The sequence below is a fragment of the Podarcis pityusensis genome (assembly GCF_964106645.2).
Source record: "Podarcis pityusensis genome assembly, chromosome: 11".
NCBI classification, from domain to species: domain Eukaryota; kingdom Metazoa; phylum Chordata; class Lepidosauria; order Squamata; family Lacertidae; genus Podarcis; species Podarcis pityusensis.
Genome location: NC_138036.1, coordinates 24,498,359 through 24,519,947, shown reverse-complemented (window position 1 = coordinate 24,519,947; position 21,589 = coordinate 24,498,359). Strand labels below are relative to the sequence as shown.

The 21,589-nt window shown below is 38.9% G+C and overlaps 1 protein-coding gene and 1 long non-coding RNA gene across 3 annotated transcripts in view; one reads left to right on the top strand and one right to left on the bottom strand.

The window, feature by feature from the left end:
* Window positions 1-21,589, bottom strand: part of NDUFAF2 (NADH:ubiquinone oxidoreductase complex assembly factor 2) — a 41,347-nt gene that overhangs the window by 18,953 nt on the left and 805 nt on the right. The gene's annotated exons all lie outside the window — the stretch shown is intronic.
* LOC308458436 lies at window positions 2,983-21,405 on the top strand. Of its 2 annotated transcripts, XR_013977407.1 has the most exons (4): window positions 2,983-3,115; window positions 7,197-7,332; window positions 18,920-19,017; window positions 20,853-21,405. It is a non-coding gene; the product is annotated as an uncharacterized lncRNA (long non-coding RNA). The 2 variants fall into 2 exon arrangements; XR_013977408.1 differs by lacking the exon at window positions 2,983-3,115 and having other exon boundaries at window positions 6,699-7,332.

Here is a 21,589-nt window from a genome sequence, read left to right as displayed (position 1 = left end):
AACCAGAGATTAAACTAATCCCTTTCCAGCCCTGGGAGGAGTGCAAGGAGTAATCGTGTGACACACCTACACACTGCAGCCAACACACTGATGTGTCACGACACACAGTTTGGAAAGCTCTGTTCTAATTAAACACTTTCAAACTATACACACACATTCACACACAGAGAGATAGGGAGGGAGAGGTATCCCTTGGAATCTCCCTCCCTCCCCTAAAAGGCAGCTCAGCTGAATTGGACCTTACTCTTCAGCATCATAGCCACTATATCATATACACTGGTATGAATGAAATATAGATGTGGGGATGCAATATTCCCAGTAGTGTGGAAAATTGCAATTTTGTTTGTAGGTAACAGTGAAACAGCAATTATGTTAGTGCTACGAGCTACCTGTCTGTAAGTAGGCTTACCTGTCTCATGTCTTCAGGATAGGGTGGGACAAATTCAATTGATCAGTTTAAAGTCCTGAGTGTATAGCTTGATGAGAATGTCCAAATTATGCATGAATATACATGTAAATCCCTTAGCAATTAAATGAAATGGCTATAGTCCTGAAATGTTTAACTTTCCAATAGTCTTGAGACAAGCAATTTTTTTGGAAACTTGGATATTAAGGGAGTTCTATTCTCTCAAGGATAATAACAACAATATTATAGCCATAAAACCCAACACCTAATAAAACATTTAACTTTTTCCCTTTCTCTCTATGGAAACATAGGATCAAAATTTCACGTTTAACATTTTAAAACAAGAATAAATCTGTACAATTATTTTTAATTCACTAATTGTTTTATGAGTATTTGAATGTCAGAGCAGTCTCTTCTTGGTTTATGGCTTTTAGACATACATTGTTTTTGCTCTGCAGAAAAACCAATTTCAGAGCTGAGAGGAAGAAGACCACAGTGGGGGGTGGGTGTCCTATAACCTAATGAAGATGACCTACTTTTATGTGAGCATAACATTCATCTTCTAGAATGGGAGGTTATTACAAAATAAGATTACCTGTATGATAAATCCTCTATAATTACCTGCAAGTGCCTTATTTTTCAGTGTTGGAACATTTCTGATTTGTGGATGCATTTCGCACACTCTGCAGATGACTAAACATATATTTAGATATCAACTCTAGACATTTTTAGTTCAAATCAATTAGAGAGGGGGGAGTAGAATCATTCCCTTCTGGCTGCCTATATTTTTCGTTTAATCCTGGTCAGTGTAAGACCTTATTACAAGTAATTTGTCATTATAAGTCTGAAGAAAAATGCTAGCCTCACAATTTTTGTCATTTCCCCCCCACACTTCCCTTCAGGCTGCAACTGTTGATGGGCTTTATGGAAATATAAATTCAATCAGCAGCTGCAAATTTCATGAGACGTCCATCTTCATGCTGAATTTGTAACTGAGTGTCAAAACAATCTGTGGATTCCTCCCTGATGAAACGCGCATTGAATTGTAAATTTCTGCAATTTTCTCATGTTTGAATTTAAGGGGCACTAAAACAGAACTAGCTCACATAAAGCATATATCAGCTTAGGACAGGTAAAAAAATTTTTTGCATAGTATTCAAAGAGTTAATTTTTTTATAAAAAGAAGCTATGAACAATATCTGGTCCTTTAAAAAGCAATACAAAATTAAACTACATTGCAAATTTTATTCCATTCAGAAAAATAGGAGAATAAAAAAGATGTTCAGTGGGCTTTTTTATGCTTTTCAGATAAGCTACATGTTTTATCTATTGTTGTCACTGTTCATTTTCCAGAATCTTGCAATGATTAAAATCCAGAAATTAGCTTGGCAAAATTTAAAAAGATTCAATGGTGTCAAAACAGTCAAACAGTTGAGTAGGAAAAGTTTAGTTTTGAAAGGGCGCTGCCTCCTCCTCTTTGATATAAATCTTATTTTTAATTAAGTGTTGATGGAAGAGAAAATACAAAAATATAAAAATTAATTTAAATTGCTAAAAAGAGAGGGAGAGAGGGCCGCTAGCTCATAGTTCTAACTGTTCATTGTTCTCCTGGGCGGCTCTAAAAGATGGCAATTTTCTATTCAAGCTGCTATTTCTTACAATAGCTTAAAGAAAATGTATAAGAGACAGAGCATATTATGTCAAGTGAAATATTTTATTTTAGAATGGATTGTCTCTTCCTCCAAGGATATTAAATCCCAAATATGCAAAGTGTTGTTTTCCCTTCTTTCTTCTTATTACTTTTCCCTCCAGCAGCTGTGCATGACTTTAAATATCTTCTCAACAATGCTGATACTGCTCACTGGATCCCTCCCCATCCATCCCCTGCATGTTCTCTGCTTTTCAATTTTTATTACAGAATGCAAAGATACAAATGGTAATTGCCAAGATTTTACCACACATAAGACATACCATTTTAATAGACTGGTTACTTGGGAGTAACACAGAATCACTGGGATCAAGTCTTGGCTTGCATGATACACCATTTGTTTGAACTATTACTACCACTTCTCCACCCTGATTCCCAAAATGGCAACAGGATGTCATCAGTGAAATCAGCATTGGGGGGGGGGGTAATGCTGAGGATGAAATGGAAGGGAAGTATTAAGATGGGACACCTTGCCCCAAATCTCCCAATGGCTATACACAGTGGCTTTATATAGATGCTGTTCAGCACTGGGAAGAAAATAGTACCTTGGGGCACTCCACAGCATAACTGCCACTTAACCAATGCTACTCTCCAAAAGCATGAGCAGAAGCACTGCAACACTGTTCCCCTAGCTCCCACCTCACAAAGCTGGTCCAGAAGGATTCCATAGTTGGTAGCACCAAAAGCTACTGAGAGAGCAAGTAATAGGGTGGCACTCCCCTGTCCCTCTCTTGATCAAGGTAGTCCATCAAGGCGACAAAGACCAATTTCATCCCCAAACTGAGTCTGAACTGAGATGGAGACAGGAATGGGTCTAGATCAGGGGTAACCAACGTGATACCCTTCAGATGTTATTCAAATACAACCACCACAGTTACCTTGGTCAGGGAAGCTGTCAGGCAGCAGAGTAAGAAATATACCAACAGGAATCCCAATCTGTCTTTTTCCTCAGCACCAGGTGCAGGTTTTCAAACTCCCTCCCATTGCAGGGGCACTTTCTGGTGAGTACAGTGGTACCTCTGGCTGCGAACAGGATCCGTTCCAGAGGCCTGTTCGCAACCTGAACAGAACGCAACCCACGTCTGTGCGTGTCACGGTTCACTGCTTCTGTGCATGATGTCATTTTGCGCGTATGTGCGAGTGGCGAAACCCAGAAGTAATCCATTCTGTTACTTCCGTTACTTCTGTAACATGAGGTATGACTATAAAATGGCAATCTATAGGCCATAGCACTGCCAACCCTGGATTGCACTCAGTACCCAAAGCTGAGTCAGATCAAAATAATAATAATAATAATAATAATAATAATAATAATAATAATAATAATAATTTATTATTTCTATCCTGCCCATCTGGCTGGGTTTCCCAGCCACTGGGCAGCTTCCAACAGAAGGTTAAAAATACATTACAACATCAGTTATTAAAAACATCCCTAAACACTAAGCTCATCCATGCAGGTTTCAGTACTCCCACATCTGCAATCAAAGTCTTATTATGAACCAAGCTGGCATCAAGTAACCGCATTACCAGGCCTGATGGCCCAGTATTCGAGCAACCAGAAATCCAATAGATGGAGGGAGGGTTAGAAGAGGGGATGGCCTGTACACATCTATATCCTCTTCTCTTCCAAAGAGGATATGTTTTCCATACCCAATTAAATCTACCACAAACCCAATGTCTCTACCTTAAAGTTCTCCACAGCTTTGGAACAATGTATCATTTTACCCTTTTTTACATTATGTCCTTACCTTGACTTCTACTGCTCCTCCATCCTCAACCAACTAAATCTGTATATCCTGCTTTGTCCATTCTCCCTTGCACAGAACTCCCTCCCTGGACATTTGCAGTGCTACCTCATCCATTCATTAAAATCCTTCCTCAAAAGCTAACGTTTCAGCCTACTTTTGACTTAATCTGATGTCAACTATAAACAAGGTTTAAGGACAGTTTCCACATTTTATACCTTGTTCCTAGCATCCTGGTACATGAATATGCCTATATTGTCAGTATATATTTAATGGTGGAACCATAGAAATAATAATTTCTTCTCGATTACATCTTAAAGAAATCAGGTATAGGTCTCAGAAGAAGAACAGATGATTAAATATTAAAGCTCATTTTTAGTGTTTGAACCCCCACACACTTACTCAGTACAAGAAATTTCACCAACCGTGGGAATCACAGCAAGTTCTTCATACTTATTTCATTCCATTGTGTTGCTTTTAACAGCCATGTGGGAAAGGCCTCAGGAGATTCCATTTTACTTCCAGCTCTGCTAATAGCTGTATTTGAAACCATGGATTAGTTGCTTCTCTGTAGTTTTCTTTTAAAAGGTGAAAAGGCTTCCATGCCTCACAGGGATTTGAGATGATACATCAGCTATCACATGCAACATACTCAGTTCTTACTCCCACACAGAGATGCACTTTTTTATCCACATGTGAAACTTAAAATTAATTTAGAGAAGGTTCAAATGATTCCTGCTGCACAGCAATTTGCAAGTTAAAATACTCCCCCCCCCTTAAATCTGTCAAATTACTGGACCCTGAAGCAGACATAGCCCATCACCCTTGCACTGCAGTTGGCAGTCCCAGACCACAAATAAGAGGATTTTACTCAGTACCTGATTTGCCACAATCATTGAAGGGAGATTGCAATGCCTTTCTTTGATTGCTTCATCATTTACACAGCTCAGCATGTAGGGAAGTATGGAAACAAAACTACTGACTCTCTCCTGTGTTGCCCCTAAGCCAGAACACACCTAATCTTCTTAAGGTATCAGACAATCCTACCATGAAGATATACTCACATGTAGCCAGTGTTTGAAATTCCCATTGTTCTAGGAGCATTTTGAGACAAGGAATTTCATTAGCGCGAGCAGTTTCTGAGCTCTGGGTGCAATACTGCACCTAAGATTCCCGATTAAAATTCAGAGTGGAAGGAAAGGAGGAGCTTTTTCTGTCTTTCCACTTCCAGCTACTCTCTGAAGACTGGAGAAGAGACCCTCTTAAGAATATTAGGGGGCTGGGCAGGGGAAGGATTAGACCATGTGAAAAATGAACATAATTTTAGCTGCAGTTCATTCATTTTCAGCTTTGTTGTATTGTTATAAATAAGCGTGCCTAGACATTCCATTGTTGCGCCCATAACATAGATTTAAGGTGCCATTTAGCTCCTAGCTTTCATATCTGTTTCTAACACTGCATGTAGCCTAAGATCGCCCACAAAGACGGCACCCAGAACAGCACTGCTGAACATAATTTACATTCAATGGAGTGGCAGGACATCATATTTACCGTATTTTTCGCTCTATAGGACGCACCCGACCATAGGACACACCTTGTTTTAGACGGGAGAACAACAACAACAAAAATATCCCCCTCTCTGCCCAGCGCCCCTTCAGCGAAGCAGCAGGAGGCACTGCGCAGAGAGGGGGAGAATTTTTTCCCCTTGTTCTCCCCCTCTAAAACAAGGTGCCGTTCAAGGTGTGTTCAGTCACCTTCAGGTGGCTACCTTGGAAGCCTGGAGAGCAAGAGGGGTCGGTGCACACCGACCCCTCTCACTCTCCAGGCTTCAGTGAAGGCAACCCAAAGCCTCCGGAGCACTGCGGGAGTTCCCGCTGCGCTCTGTAAGCTTCGGGTTCCTTTCAACCTGCTCTTTGGGGCTGGCGGGGAAAAGCCCACTGCCAGCCCCAAAGAGCAAGTCGGGGAGCAGTGGAAAGGTGCACAGCCTTCCTGCTGCTCCACAAGCTTCTCAGGGCTGCCGGGGAAGCCCGGGTTCCCCCCCCCCCCGCCCCAAAGAGCAAAGAAGCCAAGGCAGGGTGCGGTACGCATCCCGCTCGCTGTCTTGGCTTCTGCCATAGCCGCGCGCAACCTCTCCAGCCGGGAGAGGCTGAACGGGGCTATGGATTCTTTAGCTCCGCGCAACCTCTCCGGCAGGGAGAGGCTGCGCGCGGCTATGGCAATACCCCCACCTCCCCCAAAAGCCCACAGGAGCCGTGCACCCTTTAAGGAGCGCGCGGCTCCTGTGGGATTTTCTATGAGGAGGGAGAAGGGACTGACTGGCCATGTCAGTCCCTTCTCCCTCCTGAGGAAAAGCCCGCAAAAGCCGCACGGAGCTTGTGTGCGGCTTTTGGGGGCTTTTCCTGCCTGCCTCCCCCCTGCATTCGCTCCATAGGACGCACACACATTTCCCCTTCATTTTTGAAGGGGAAAAAGTGTGTCCTATAGAGCGAAAACTACGGTAGATAACTGGGATGGCCCTGAGATGTATCCTAATCCATATGAAGCAACATCTGAGAGAGGTGTTCTCAGATATGATTATGCTTCAAAGTAACCTTTTGTTCAGTAGCAGCAACAATTTACTCCATACAGAAGAAGAAAATAGCAGTAGAAAAGATGTGAGGAATAGCAACCATCTGAGATCTTTTTACTTAGGGAACCTTATTTAAATGACACAAGCAGGCTCTCCATGCCTGTATGAAGAAAAATCCATTTCAGATAGAACCCTACTAAAAGTCAAAGTGGAGAATCTCTGTACGAGAGTCAGGAAAACATGCCTTATGAGGAACAGTTGAGGGAGCTGAGGATGTTTAGCCTGGATAAGGTGTCACATGGAAGACAGAACAAGCTTGTTTTCTCCTGCTCCGGAGGCAGAGGTGTACCTAGGGTCCCTTGTGCCCTTGACAAAGTGTGTGTGTGTGTGTAGAAAATGAGAATGGGGTGAGGTGAGGGAGGCTGTAGTCAAGAGCAGAGTTAAACGGTTATGGTTGCATATACTTTGGCACACAGGCCACTTTTGACCTCAAGTGCAATGGCATCTCCTGATTAAGGAAATATACTATCTTTAGGAGCCACCAAAACATACACAAGGAAATGTTTATCAGTTCCATGAACCATGGTTTTCTTACGCCCTGTGAGGGTAATTATCAAATCTTTTGGACCACTTTGAACAACAGCTGCAAGAGAAGAAGAAGAACACAGGTGGTGTCTCTGTCAAGACTGCAGAAAGGGGACCTGTTCTTTCTGCTCCCTTATCTCAATAATGCATGAATTACTTCATTGTCTTGGATTTATTCTGAAGGTGAACAGACTGAATACTGGCAAGACTTTCAGATCAAGTGCTGGAAAACCCGATCAAGGATTGGACTAGACAGCTTTGAAGACTCCTCCAATTTAGTGGTTTGATGATTGATCTTCCTCAAAAAGAAAACCTGAAGGTCAGTTGCCCCTCCTACAAACTCTGATGGGAGAATACTTGCTGCAGTGGTTAAAAAGAGATCAAGCCCCACAATTAACATAGAAGCCTTAAGGAGTCTTGTATATTGCTGCATGAGGCAGAGTTAATCTGGGAGTTCCTCTTTCTCTGAATGGACTCCTGCCTTGCGATTTCATAATTCTCTGGGGTGCTTCTTCCTCTAAAGGACGTATGATATCCTACCACTTCTTAGAACTTCTGGGAACTCATCATATACAACCTGAAATCTTTCTGACAGAGGCATATATATCCTCCTTGGTAAGAAGTCACAAGTATAATATAGGTAGTAGCAGAAAGCGGGGGGGGGGGGGGGAATTAAGCATAGCACCCATACCCCTTCAGCTTAGTTAAGATTTTTAAAAATGCATGGACTGAATTTAGTCTCATTTCAGACAATAAATCTTGGGACACACTCATATTCTTACTTATCTGGGAAGAATCCCAATTCAGTTCAATGGGCCTTACCTCTGAGTAGATGTGCCTAGGATTGCACTGTTAAACGGGGTTAATTCAAGTATTTAATCCTCTTCAGACTTGTAAATCTATATGTGCAACTTGAGATGAAAAGCATAACCATTTAATAACCTACAGTTCTTTCTTTGTGCATAATATTTGCAGATTTATGTATACGTGAGCACACCTGTACAATGGGAGAGGGTGAATTAAAATATAAGAAAAATATATTAAATAGATCACCCAGTGGACAACTTGACAGTTAATTATTTCTTTTCCAAAAGCAAATCAATATTGGCATTTCCTTCAGTCTTACCCCACTAGTACTTTCAACCTCATCTTGAAATCGATGCAAGTTTCTCCTAGTATACTTTTCTATTCAATCCACCTCCTATGCATTTAAATTTCTTACTGTTCTTTAGAAAACACCTTGTTCAGATTAATAATTCTTATTTCATAGACATTATGTGTGGGGCTTCATAAAGATTACCATTCATACAGGCGTTGCAGGTTACATATCAGAAGTGGTTCTGGGTAGCCAACGTTAGGGAAGAACACACCGCTCTATTGATTTACAGGAGCATCAGAGCATGATATGTTCTGCAGCCTGAATCTGATCCCTTGCAGTGCTTTGTCAGCAGCTGTGGATTTTTGAATAATCATAGGCTCTCAGCACAAAGATCCATTTTGACTATGTACTGTAATAGGAGATAGCAGTAAAAAAGGTATAGCCTAAACGTAAAATTGGAAACACAATTAAGTCAGCAAATTTTACCAAAGAAGCTATATTCCTTACATGTTTAGAAAGTGGCCAGAGTGAGAGAGGACACAAAACTACTGCACTAACACTCTACTTCAGTAGACTAAAAGAAAATCTATATCACAGGTAACAACATAAAGAGCAAAGTAAAATTTGATAGAAAAGAGCCGAATCCCTGAATGAGACAAAGGACCAAATACATATTACATTACTCACACCTCTTCAAAAGCACACTGAAACTGGCTTATTTTGAAGACAAGGTAGGTATGGCTCTATGGAAATCTGTGCATCTCCAAATTAAAAATGCCACCCCAGAACCATTTGACCATGCACCATATTTGCAATAAACGACACCTTTGGGAACAAATAGATCAGGCAGAGGGTGATTGAGAGGGAAACTGGTGCAAGCCCCTGGTTCAGATCTTAAGTACACTTAACATGATGCAACATACAGTTTGGTCCAAAGACAAATGAAACAGAAATGGTTCACAGCTCCACCCAAGACTCGTCTTCCCAACTCTACCAAGTTTCACAATAAACTTCACCCTAATACTGTACTCCATATTATTTCCATGCACCTCACTTTCTCCAGGGCACAACTGCCCTCTTTTTCTATTCCAATTATAAAGCGTTCAATCTCTCCTTCCAGCTAATACCCATTTACTGTTGACTGAAACCCAGCTTTTGAAGCTAGAACTCTCTCATGAGAGGAAAGCCATCTCTAGAGACAGTTTCCTGCTGCTATTTTGCAAATCTGGCAAACTGACCGTGGTACTATAGTTCGCACCTTTGTGCTAGCTCCTCTAAGCCAAAGTGTGTGACATATTGAGGAATGTGAGCAAAATTAGATAAAGCAATGGCCTCTGCAAAAAAAGAGTTGTTTTGGGATTGAAGAGCTCCATTCTTGTGAAGAAGGCTCACAAACAGTATACTGCCTCTGCCTGAGAAAATATTTTATTTGCATAAGCTAGAAAAACTAGAAAAGGGACATTTGAGTATTAAAAGTTCTTGGCAAGCAAATGTATTTGCAAGAAATATGTATTCGCTAATAAAGTTGTTACCACTGGTGAGGCAACAAAGCCTTTGTTGGAGTGCTTGGTAGCCCCTGTGCGTACATGAAGCATGCCTTCCCATACTTAACTCTTCCCAAATACATTCCTTTCTCACTAGCAATAAAGTTACTGGTTAATTTGGCCTTGACCCTTCACTACATAGATATTTCCATTTCCCAAGTAATTGCTTTTCTTTTTTTCAGTGGAATGCTTTTTCTTTCAGTTCTCTCTCAAGAGCCCTCAAACATCTTTGAATGGTGTTATTAACATTCTTCTTCTCAAATACTTATTTGAAGAATCTGCTAAATGCCATTCAGCATTTCAATGTTGGTGTTTTACTAGTTACCCATGGTCACTCTTTTTCTAGATTTCCAATGTAGCATTGTGGTGGTGATGTTTTTGTTTTTCAACAGTTTGTAAACGTATCTCTCTTTCTCTCTCACACACCACTTCTTTACATTGTCTCCCACATCAATTTTCAATAGCACTGCACATTTCTTTACATTTTACTCATCATTTTCAAGAGTTCTTAACAGCTTTCAGGGATCTTTAACAATGCATCACTCATCTCCACTGGATGAATCCAAGGCTCAGAATCATATATTTCCCTTTTTATAATGTATTCTCTCTTTATATTTGAGTACCCTTTCCTTTCTTGTGCCTCTTGTTCACCAGCATTCAAGGGGTCATTTTGTACATTCATTTTTTCCTGATTTTTGCTAAGTGAATTGCTTTGGCATACATACAGAAGGGAGAAAGTTCTGTGTGAACCAGAATTGCACGTGTGTGTTGTAAAGGAGAACTCTCCACTAGACAGAAACTATATTTCAATTTCATTTACCACCCTAATATGGCCAAACCAGTAATCAGGACTACTGTTTTAACTATCTTTTTTAGATAAAAGGTCCTGCCTCCTTTCATGTGCAAAAGGTTATATTCCTCTGATTCTAAGATGAGCAATGTGTGGTCCATCAAGCTTGATTTTATTACAGTTCTTTATTTTCATACAGACTTAATTCACAGTGTTGCAATATCACTGCAAGTGGCCTGAATTTAGTTCAAAAAGGACTAACATATATTGCAAATATAAATTATGAACAATTAAAATATTCTGCATTTGTCAAACAATGGAAGCTGAGAGAAATACTACATTCACATACGGAAGGATATCAGTCTTTAATAGTTTAACCAGCAAGTTAACAAGCATGCTAGGACTATAGAAGAAAAGACAAGTAGCCATCTAGAGCAGGCTTCCTCAAACTCAGCCCTCCAGATGTTTTTGGCCTACAACTCCCATGATCCCTAGCTAGCAGGACCCGTGGTCAGGGATGATGGGAATTGTTGTCTCAAAACATCTGGAGGGCCGAGTATGAGGAAGCCTGATTTATTAAAACAGCTATCCATGGGTTGATAGGTCACTGAGATGTTGCAAAAAAGACTCTAAAAGATAGGGGAGAAACAGTGCTGTTTTAGACAGTTTATGATCCTTTTCTGCATGCAAGCAAGAATTGTGGCAAAAAATGCAGAGTAGAAGTTGAGAAACAGAAAGATTAAGCTGTCAATTTAAAATATGATAATGCACATTCATCCACGTGACAGATGAACAGATGGATTTTTTTATTTCATTTTTTTTAAAAAGGACCAACACTTAAATGCAACTATCCCCCTTTTTTAAGGAAGCAAATGCCTCACTCAAGAAACAAATGTGGAATGCTTAACGTAACATGGAACTCTGTGATTAAAATTAATGTTACTATACAAATGTAATACTAGTATACAAATGAATGATAGAATAATAGGCAATTGTGAATAGCCTTGGCAAAAGCAAACTGCAGGCATAATGTAAACACAGTCATCTCAGCAAGCAAATAAAATCCAGATGTGATAATATCTAAGTTTTTTAGGTTGACAGACATAAAGTTATCATACACTTGCATGCATGTTTTATGAGGTCTGGCTATTTCTATTTTTCCAGTCTTCCCAGAACAATTTTCTTCTGGATATTCCACTTGCCAATTCCACTACCTGACTTGAATGAAGACTTTTATCATCTCTAGCACTGGCTAACATATTTCAGTTTTCAAGTATATTCCATCAGGCTAAAGTAGAAGGACTGATGGGACTGCAGGGCCTTGCCACTGGCTAAGCTAAGCTAACAGTGACTCCTGGATTCTCCTTTACTTACAGTGAGGGGGGAAAGTATTTGATCCCCTGTTAAATTTGCCCATTTGCCCTCTGACGAAGAAATGACCAGTCCATAATTTTAATGGTAGGTTTATTGTAGCTGTGAGAGACAGAATAACAACAGGAAAACCCCCAGAAACCCAGAAGACAAAAGTCAGAGAATGATGTGCATTATAATGAGTGAAATAAGTATTTGATCCCTTTGCAAAAGATGGCTTAGTACTTGGTGGCAAAACCCTTGTTGGCAATTACAGAAGCCAGACATTTCTTATAGGTGGCCACCAGGTTTGCACACATCTCAGGACATATTTTGTCCCACTCCTCTTTGCAGATCCTCTCCAAGTCAGTAAGATTTCAAGGCTGATGTGTAGCTACTCGAACCTTCAGCTCCCTCCACATATTTTCGAGGGGATTAAGGTCTGGAAACTGGCCAGGACCTTAATGTGCTTCTTCTCGAGCCACTCCTTTGTTGCCTTGGCCATGGGTTTTGGGTCACTGTCATGCTGGAATACCCATCCTCGACCCATTTTCAATGCCCTGGCTAAGGGAAGGAGGTGCTCACCCAAGATTTGACAACACATGATCCCGTCCATCGTCCCTTCGATGCAGTGAAGATGTCCTGTCCCTTAGCAGAAAAACACCCGCAAAGCATAATATGTCCCCCTCCATGTTTGACGGTGGGGATGGTGTTCTTGGGGTCGTAGGCAGCATTCCTCCTCCTCCAAACATGGCGAGTTGAGTTGGTGCCAAAGAGCTCGATTTTGGTCTCATCTAACTACAACACTTTCACCCAGTTCTCCTCTGGGTCATTCAGATGTGCACTGGCAAACTGCAGATGGGCCTGTACATGTGCTGTCTTGAGCAAGGGGACCTTGCAGGCTCTGCAAGATCTCAGTCCTTCAAGGAGTAGTGTGTTACCAACTATTTTCTTTGGTCTTGGTCTTGGTGGCTAATTTGTGTACAGGTGTCTTTTGTACAGGTACTGTAATGAGCTGGGATTACAGGTAAGACCTCTCCCTTACAGCAGGTGCTTCTAATCTCAGCTAAATACATACAGTGAAGATACCAAGTAGCCTGACATCTGGCTGGTTGATAGGGGATCAAATATTTATTTCACTCATTATAATGCACATCAATCTGTGACTTTTGTCTTCTGGGTTTCTGGGGGTTTTCCTGTTGTTATTCTGTCTCTCACAGCTACAATAAAGGTAAAGAGTAAAGGGACCCCTGACCATTAGGTCCAGTCGTGGCCGACTCTGGGGTTGTGGTGCTCATCTCGCTTTATTGGCCGCGGGAGCCGGCGTACAGCTTCCGGGTCATGTGGCCAGCATGACTAAGCCGCTTCTGGCGAACCAGAACAGTGAAAGGAAACACCGTTTACCTTCCCGCCGGAGCGGTACCTATTTATCTACTTGCACTTTGACGTGCTTTCGAACTGCTAGGTTGGCAGGAGCAGGGACCGAGCAACGGGAGCTCACCCCGTCGTGGGGATTCGAACCACCGACCTTCTGATCAGCAAGTCCTAGGCTCTGTGGTTTAACCCAGGACCGGTCATTTCTTTGTCAGAAGGCAAACGGGCAAATTTAGCAGGGGATCAAATACTTTTCCCCCTCACTGTACACAAGTATTTCTAACCCGACAACTCATTCAAAAAATATCATGGTGATATACATCATGAATTTATAAAATACAGTAAAAATGACCAACACTTAAGTCAAATTCTTGAACTGTTTCTAACCCAGCTGGAACTTTGAAACTAAAATCTAACACCCAAGTTGGTTTGATTTTCTTCCTCTTTCCCAACCCCTTTCCCCGTTGTGTACTGTCTTTTAGACTGTATGCCTAAGGGCAGGAGCTGTTTTATTAAACTGATATCTGCAAGTCATTCTGGGACCCTTTTTAATGGAAAAACAGGTTAACAATGATTTAATAACAAACTGAAGCCTGCTGTACCATTTTAGCAACTTTATCCATCCAATTAACTAAACTTTCTTAGAAATTACATTTGTGTGAGAAACACTAGAGAATATTCAAACTGACTTAACATGAAATATTAGCTAAAAAGCATCGGAGAAATAGCAGTATATAGTGTGTTCTAATTTCATATATTACTCCATAATTTAAACTATTAAAAAAAGATATTGATGACTTCCTTTTCTTGCACGAGAATACAAAGTATCATATTTATACCAAACATGCTGAACATCAATCTCCTTCTCTCCTCAGCACCATAAAAATTACTCTAGGACACTTTCCATTTTTACTTAAAGTGCTATTATAAATGTGTTGTTCTTTTTAAGTGTAAGAGAATGGGGATTTAGAAATCATTTCTAATGTTTTCCCTGATTCCCATCAATGGAATCTGAATTACAAAAAGTGCCATTTGGCAAGCACTTAAAGCTACACTTGAGTTTTGAAATAATTTATTTAAAACCTCCAAATAGTAAACACAGCTCATTAATACCAGCTGCACTGTGCCATTTTTGCTACAGATTATGCAGGCATTCCAGAAACCATTTGAAATCCTGTCACTGCAAACAGGCCTTAGCAAGATAGAATATACTGGATGTAAATCTTATCACATTTCAAGGCATCCCTGGGGCCAATAAAACAAAGAAATCCACCACATTACTATGTGCAACATCTATGGCAAAAATTCCTCAGTAACTAGAACACAGCATAGAACTGTACAGATGTCAGTGAAACTTTCACAAAGAGACTATGTATCACTCACTGGCAGATGATAGTCAGGATTTGTTTCCAAACAAGCCATTGGGATGCAAAGGAAGGGTAAATCAAAAAGAAACACCACTCCTGGTACCCAAATCCAACCTACCCTTTCCCATGCCTGGCTCTTCATATTACCAAGACACCTCTGCAGGACATACAAACAAACATGAGAGCATCAGCTTCCTCCTTTCCCCTTGTGGCCCAAATGCACACAGAATTCCTGTGCCTGCTTCTTCATATATTAAAAATTGTGGCCAGTATTCTTAAAGTGGGCTTTGAAATAGGGATGGAGAACTGGCTTTCCAGCTGATGCTGGATTCCAACTTGAATAGACTTCAGCCAACATGGCCTTTGGTCTGGGGTGATGAAGGAGTTGGAGGCCCAGCAACATCCCACATCCTTACTTAAAAATAAAAATGTAGGAGTCATCAAAACAACATCAGGAAATTATTTTCCTGAGGAAAACTTTTTTAAATTATCAATTTAGGATCTTAATATTAACTTGAATGGGTAACCATATTACAATAACATTCCAGAATACTAGGTGTATTTCATTAAAGAGGTGCAATACTGTTTTCAAGAGCTAAATATGCATTCTACTGGACTAATGAAATTACTTGGGCAAAAACTTAAAATCAAGGTTTAAATCCCTCTTTCTCCTCCACACTTTAAAATGATGTTGCTAGGTTTTAGAAACTAAGCAGTGTACAAATTTTTAAAATAAAACTGAACTAGATAAAGGAGAGTTATGACAGCAAAACACAACAATATTAGATTGCTTATTGCACCACAAAACAGATAATAAAGGGATCTGAAGTTTCAGAACCCAGAGGCAGATTATAGAAAAGGACAAAATGTAAAAAGAGTTAACTTGTAAAACAAGATTATTGCATACCACCACTGACTTAAAAATAATTTATGAATTTTATTTGCACTGTTAGGAACTGAGATGATCCTATGAATACATTTAATCAGCATTTTTACAATACTATGTAATCAGAAGCTGACCCCTAGGTTCTTTGAAGGCAGAGTCCCATCACAGGAAAAACTGACTTTTGACCATTCTTTATACTGCAGATGAAACATCAGATTTTTATTGGACTATTAAAAGCTGCCCAGTGAAGAGTTCTCATGAAGTCAAAGTATTATATTACACTAATTTAGCCACTATTAGCACAGATTTGCCTGTGATGGGGGGGGGGGGGAATGACAAAAGCATAGAGCAGATGTGTGGCTCTACAAGAGGTCAACTTAAAGTAAAAATATTTTTAAAAATAATAGAGTGATCATATATACTGAAGTTAAAATACAAGAAATATTTCCATGAAATAGAATCTAACAAAACAGCCAGCTTGTTTTGATCCAGGAGCAAGTTATCAAAATTTGTTAGGCATCAATGTTAACAGTATATCAAAATGAGTGGTGGTAGCTCATACTCTTAAAGAGCTATTTTTAAGGCTCTATATGCATTCCTATGAGAATGATGTGAGGCAATTTTTGTTTCCAATTTTGAATTTTAATAGCTGCTATGACTACGGTGCTATTTTTTCCCTAACAATGGAAGTCAGGCTGAAGGGAGGGGAAGTCGTGTTACAGAGAGATACCTATTTTACTGTTCTTTTCCAAAAAAACACACCCTCATGGAACATTTTTAAAAAAAAACATTTAGATATAGCACATTATCTGTCCACAAATACTAGATGGTGGTCAACAGGAGTACAATTTTAGTACTCTGCCAATGCACATTTCTGCTAAAACAAAATTCTTATTTTTCTATTTGCAATGGGAAAATGGTAGTAGTGCTTGGATCTGTAAGTGAAATCTAAATTTATGACCAAATTATTTAAAATAAAAAAGAAATGCCATGAGACAAGAGGATAAAGGAAGTACAAATTACAGAAACACGTGCCCCTTGAAGAATAAGGCATTGCTATAATGACCTTATGAACATCACTCTATCATGATTCATTATTCAAATTTTTACTTTATTGTGTTAGTGTTTTAGCCAATTTGTCACAAGGATAATACTGGTATTATTACCACTCTCTTGTGTTTTGTAATTTGACTATTTCTATTCCTTGATGCAATTCTGTATACTTGGGCAAGATTCCTGCACTGCAGGGGGTTGAGCTAGATGATCCTCATGGTCCTTTCCAACTCTACAATTCTATGATTCTACACTGTTATTGTGATTATGATGTGACACTTTAAATTGTTGCTGTTCTTAATGTAAAATCACTTTGAGATATTTTATGGGAAGTGATTCATAAAGAAATAAGTATTTGTACTGTTCCAAATCTAGAGCATCTCTCTTTAAAATGGAACAGGGCAGGAGATATGGCCTATCTCTCAATATTGTTTGCCAAGAGGAAATAAGAGTGCACAGACAAGCCATCAATCTAAAGCTTTTTGAATCAATGCTGCCGCCGTCTGGCCACACTTAAATTCTACAAGTTTGTGTTTTATCAAAGAATACAGTAGTTTCCCACAAACCATGCCACTGTAGTATTTTTACAAATTGTATACAGTATCTGTGTGTCATCGTTGTCCCCCCCATTATGAGGTACAAAGTATCTAACCAATACTGCATACAATTTATACATTAATATAAATCTACAGCATCATTTAAAAAGAATGAAAAGAATGAAAAGAAACAATGGGATGAAAGACAGGAGACGAGAAAAATCAGTTTTATCAGTGACTAGACAATGAATGTACTAAGAATTGATAGTTTTGTAAAAACATCCACCCTTATAGCTTAAAAATTGCAAACAAGTAGTTGACGCTTTTATAAACAGACCCTGCCTTCCTTATTCTAGCCAAGTAGCTGCTTATTCAGATAACAACTCTAATTACTCCAAATAGATTCTGTAGTGAAAGCAAAAAATCATGACAGATGGTGCATCAGTTCTTAGGACCCTATCAGCACATAGAAAAAAGACAACCTGTACAGTCCTCCTGTCATTTCATCTTCCTCTTCTATTACAGTATCACAACTGTACTCTAGAAAACTTTTAACTTCGTTGTTTATATGCCATTATCAGTATGACATGGACAATTAGGGACAACCCCTTCTGCTCAGAACCCAGTTTCAAAAATACTGCCCAAAGTGATTAAGGCATTGATTAGATTCATACAACATTACTGTATTTTTCATAAGGATATTCAAAAGGAAACCAACTAGGACTAAAGCAAAACCTATAGTTCTAAGGGTTTAGTACTCCCTCTGCTGGTTCAATTACCATTTTTTCCAAAGGTGAAGACTGGAAACAAAGAAACTCAGAATTGGTATGCAACATGCCATTTCTGCTGTATGTTTCAAGAGCATGAAAATATGATATATAAAAAACAGAAGATAATGGCTAAATAACTAATTCTAGTTGCATAATTGACTTCTGCTTGTACAATAGAATTTCCGCTTCATCTCCTTCCCCTGCAACATCTGTGATGCTCCCCTAAATCTGTGTCAGCAGGTCTCACAGCCCTCTGCAGTCTCTTTGGGGAACACATTGGGGGAAGAGGTGAACAGAAATTCCTGTTGCATTTGCTGGCATGATGACCTATGTCACATTTTTATGTCAGGAGACTACCCTACCTTTTCCTTCTACCCACAAGGAAATGGACCCGGCATTGCTCCATAAAAAGACTACATCCTGTTGGAGAATGAATCTTTGAAACTGGTCCCAGGGTGCACTATAACTGACAAACTGGATGACTCTATACTTGGTCACAGTCACTCATCATGTGCTAACACCAACTTAACTTGCTTCAGCCTTTGATTTACCCACCTGGCCTCAGAAACTAAGGTGAAGTTTAAAAACAGAAACAAAAAAAAGTACTTTGATCATCTCAATGAAACTACTGATTTATTACTTATCTTTGCTTTAAAATCCTACTCTTTTATGACAAACCATACTCAGGGCAACAAAACATCCTAGTAGGGAGTGCAGGGGCTCAAATTAAACAAATGTAAATATAAAATAATTAGCTTTGTTTGGGTGTATCCACAGAGTACCAAACAATAGCTAGATGTGCATGTTTGTAACTAACATGATTATTTGTTACTAATAAGCTTGCCTCTGATCTTAAGTAACCTTTATATTCCAAGCAACCCCATGTGTCTTTAGGTAACTTTCAAAACTTTAAAAATGATTAATACTACTTTGCTTTTTTTCTGTTCAAATAAATATAGCTGCAAGCTAAGCTTTGTTTAGCTGACCCAATAAGCCACAAAATCGTTTAAGCTAAGGGTCCATATTATATCTTATTTAATTCCTTGAATCATATTAAAAAAAAAACTAATTGTGTCACCGTGAAAGAGATAATAAAAAATGTTATGAAGTAGACCAAATGACGTTTCTCTTTGTCAGTCAGGATAGTTCAGTCAAGATTAAAATGCACGTCACAGAAAGAAGGAGAGAGGGAAGTGTGAGAACCTGCAACTTGAGCATCCTCATCTTTGTATGAGGTGAGCCTGACTCTTACCAAATGGATACAAACTGAGGTTCCAAATATTTGAAGTTTTGTGATCTTAGTACATATTTATGATGGTGAGAATAAGCATCTTCCAAATTAACTCATTTAAGACCATACGCTGTCATATTTTTTGCCATTTTTATATTGTAATATTATGTTGTGAACCACCCTGAGATCTACGGATGAAGGGTGGTATACAAATGTCTATTTATTATTATTATTATTCCTGCTTGGTTGCTCATCATTGGCCAACTTCAGTTTATAAGCGCAATAACCTTTTAGGTGTCTTGTTTGCAGCTGCCAAAAACATAATCTGGATATAGGTTATTCTAGGCAGTCAGAAAAACAAACAATGGTGTTTAAAGGTTGGGAACATTTATATTATTTGAAACTTGACATTTCAAATGAAGAACTCGAAGAATGGTGCCAGCTAATAACTTATTTAGAAAAATCCTGCTCGATCTTGTTTAACCAAGTGATGGTATTCATATATAAACTTGCACTGATTCTTTGTTCAAAGGATGACAATGAAATGAGATTTGTTGCAAACCAGTGATGATTCCCCTCCACCACTTTCATTCTCTTAAAGCTGCCATACTGAATATGTGTTTTATTGATTAATATTGTACTACCTATCTCAAAACTTTTTTAAAAAAGTTTTAAAAACATATTTACAATATGCATTAGAGGATATGTGCTAGATATTAAATGTCTAGCATGTTTTATGCTGCAGCATAATTTTTCATTATTACTATTACAAACCATTTTTGTATTCATATTACCAAATAGGAAGAGTTATTTCACACTGAATGCATGTTGTAATAAAATGCATAAACTGTACAAGGAACTTGTTTTGTAATTACTGAGATATGAATAGCTTGAAAATCAATATAGGCTGGTATAGCAAGGGCAATTCATCATGTAGCAAAGCTATGGTGAAGCCCTGACAGTGTTATACAGTAAAAAAATAAATGTATTACACAGATAAATCTACCCTTTTTAGTGAAATACTTGACTGAGATACTAAAAATGAGTCATCAATCATGGTTGCTTAAGTGTCCAATCCCACCTTCCAGCTCATCCAGTTTCAAGAGTGGCAACTCAGAAGTCATCTCAGAGTAAATGACTTAGCCTGGATGTTTCTCTTGGGACAAGAATGATGGAATTGTATTATTTAATCACTGTCAAACTAATCTTTTAACAAGTTTAACGTGCTAAAAAATCTGAGAATATGCAGTCATACAGACATAGCTGGGAACAGGTAATACTGAGACAAGTTACAATCCTATGTAGGGTCCTTTCACGCAGACATTCAGGTCTCCAACTAAGTGTAAACTCAATAGGAAGCTGCAGTAAAGCACAGCAACCCAAGTGGTATACCAGTATAATATTTATTTAAATTAAACCCTTCTTTTCTGCTTTTCAGGCAAGACTATCTCTCAAAGCAGTTTACAACCAAACATACAAACACAACACATTTAATACATTTAAAATATCCAATGATCTCTAAAAATATAAAAACAGCATAAGAAAAAAGTGGCACACTGAAAACTACAATCTGGTAACCATCATCCTATATTAAAAGACAAAAGAATGAAATGAATCTTTCAGGCCTGTTCAAAAGACACAAGAGATGAAGGTGGCCTGATATGGCTGACAATTAAATTCCATAATTGGGTGGCCTTTGCAGAAAAGACCCTGTTCTTGTGCCCATGTGCACAATATACTTCATATTTTCAAGTATAAACTCAAAATATCATAGATGTACAAAGATCTAGAATTTCAGTGCTAATTTCTAAAATGTGATTATTAATCATTTATTTCTAGACGACTTCATGGAAAAAGAGCCTCATCGTTCAAGATACATAAAGAAATCTAACAATGGGCTGGCAAGTGGCAGCTTCTGTACTAAAACTGTCTCTCTCCAAATCCCAATCTGTAAATTACTGATTGGAACTTTAGCTCAAATGTGACCTTCCAGTAAAGCTACTTTCTGATCAGAGAGCATAGCTCTCTTGGCAACTAGAAAAAATAACAGCATAAAGAAATTTATTTTAACTATACTAGGGTCACGGTAGATAAAAATAGATTTTTAAAATGTAAATACAAAGGGTTGTATTCAACTAAGTAGAACTGAGTAGAACTAATGTTGAATACAAACCTAAGTTTCACTTACAGAATAACTTGGCTAATATCTTAATGAAATTAGTGCAGTCTTAATGAAATTAGTGCAACCCTAGCCTCACTTAACTAAGTCCCATTTAATAGAATACTATTTAAGTGTTGAGTGGACATGGCTGGGGCTTTGGTTATTCACAGAGTTTGTGTCAGCAGTTGGCATCCTTGAGCAGCTGTCAATGTCCCAGAGGCTCGCTGGCGATGCCTACCTTGGAGATCTGGTACAGCATCAGACAGCTGAATGTAAAACTACCTTTTTAATTCCCCACAATTCCAACCAAGTATCGCTCTGGGGCACTGTGGGAAATAATAAGAATTAATAATAATTTATGATTTATACCCAGCCCATTTCCCCAGCCACTCCGGACGGCTCCCAACAAAATATT